The following is a 1,983-nucleotide window of genomic DNA, read 5'->3' as shown; positions in this document are numbered from 1 at the left end:
TTGACAACCTTGCTAGCATGTTCAACATGATAATGAGTGAGTAGTTTCCTTAGCTAGGGTTAATGGGTAATTAGGGGAAACCAACATGGGGAATGATTCATGCTTAATCTAATATGTTTTCATAGTTTATTTGCTTGCTTGTTGTGATCTCAACTTATGCACATATTATGTTTGATGAAATGTGAGCCTATGAATCCTTGCATTTTTTACCCATCACCTATCTTTTCAATGAGACTTGTAAGACATAAACCAACTCGAGTCTCATTAGACCATGCATATAGTTGAGTAGGGAAGATTAAGTCGACTTGTAGGTGTTGTACAATCTAATCGATTCGGCTCCGGGATCCAAACTTTCCTAGGATTATAAGATATAAACCAACTCGATCCATCACAACAATAATTGCTTGCTTATAATTTGAGAATATGTTTGTATGATCAATTCCCATGAATCCCCTATGATCCCATGACACCCTAGTGCTTTTTATCAATTGTTTATATCCCTTTCAATTCATCTTGCTTGTTTACTTTTATTGGTTTTTAGTTTAGTGATCTTCTACTTCAAACCCCAATTGTGACACCCTTAGACACCACTAGTTGCAATAGAAAAACTCATCTCAATTCCCGTCCCTTGGGATCCGACCTTTACTTGCCTCTTTACTAATTGTAGAGTTGTTTGTGAAGTTATAAATTGTGTTTTGGTCTAGGTGCTCCTAACGACAAGTACTGAAAACTAAACCCCATCGAGGGATCACGACCAAAAATGGCGCCGTTGCCGGGGACGGTGTTAACTTGATTTAGATTTTCTTATATTATTATTAGTTGTGTCTTTCTTTGCCTTGGGGAAGTAAAACTCCTCAAGGTTTGTTCTAATTATTTTCGAGTTGTTTGATATTTTGCATGTCTAGAAGGTCACAAGGTAACTTGTTACCCTTTTATCACGAAATTGAAAGGACTTTGACAACCAATAGAAGACTTGCTAGGAGAACTTTGAGAGGTATCGGTGAGGTTGTAGACATTCAACCAAATACTATTGAGTTTATCAACCCTTTTGCAAGAGAAGGTGAGGAGAACCCAACACAAAATTCAACACAAAATCAACCAACAATGCCTAAGTTTTCATCACATTCCGTACCCACCGAGGAGAACCTACCCAATGGTACTCCCACACCACAACATCTAACCGGAAATTTCATTGCCAACTCCGCATTTATCCAATTAGTCGAAAGAAGCCAATTTGGGGAGATGCCTAGTGAAGACCCTCATTCTCATATGGAGACTTTTTGTGACTATTGTGATGCGATATCTCAAACCGGTGTAACTCAAGACCAAATTCGATGGGTCTTATTTCTTTTTTCTCTAATTGGCACCGCGAAACAATGGTTGAAAGGCCTTGATAAGGCTACTCTCGGAATTGATTCTTGGAAGAAATTGGCTCTAGCTTTCTACAAAAAGTTCTATCCACCGGAAAAGACTAACATGCTAAGAGCTCAAATTACGGGCTTTAAGCAAAGAGATGAAGAATCTTTGTATGAATCTTGGGAGCGATTCAAAGGAATTTGTCGCTCATGTCCTCACCATGGACTTAGTAAGTGGTTCTTGGTACAACAATTTTGGAACTGTCTTTATGAAGATTCAAGAAACATTCTCAACATGGGATCAAATGGAATGTTCACCGAAGTTGACGACAATCAAACTTGGAACAAAATTGAGGAAATGGCGGTCCATAACTCACAATATAGTAGACCTCGCAAGGCTACTAGAGGAGGAAAGCATGAAGTGGACTCCATTACTCAATTGGGTGCTCAACTTAGTGCTCACATTGATACCATCAATTTGAAGTTTGAAAAGTTATGGCTAGACTTGAAGAAGCCTCAAAATCACCAAAGCATCATGTTAATGCCATGACGGCATCTTCATCAATCCCAAGTGGGATATGTGAGAATTGTGGAACTTTGGGACATGACTAAAGTGAATGTAGGGGAA

General features: G+C 38.8%; 1 non-coding gene across 1 annotated transcript; it reads right to left on the bottom strand.

Moving 5' to 3' along the window:
• Positions 1 to 1,476: 1,476 nt before the first annotated feature.
• LOC141650821 (small nucleolar RNA R71) lies at positions 1,477 to 1,583 on the bottom strand. Its single transcript, XR_012546834.1, has one exon. It is a non-coding gene; the product is annotated as a small nucleolar RNA R71 (small nucleolar RNA).
• Positions 1,584 to 1,983: the final 400 nt, after the last annotated feature.

Source organism: Silene latifolia, chromosome 3 (genome assembly GCF_048544455.1).
Source record: "Silene latifolia isolate original U9 population chromosome 3, ASM4854445v1, whole genome shotgun sequence".
Classification (NCBI taxonomy): Eukaryota; Viridiplantae; Streptophyta; class Magnoliopsida; order Caryophyllales; family Caryophyllaceae; genus Silene; species Silene latifolia.
Note: the sequence above shows the minus strand (reverse complement) of the source record. Positions and strands in the feature narration are given on the sequence as shown.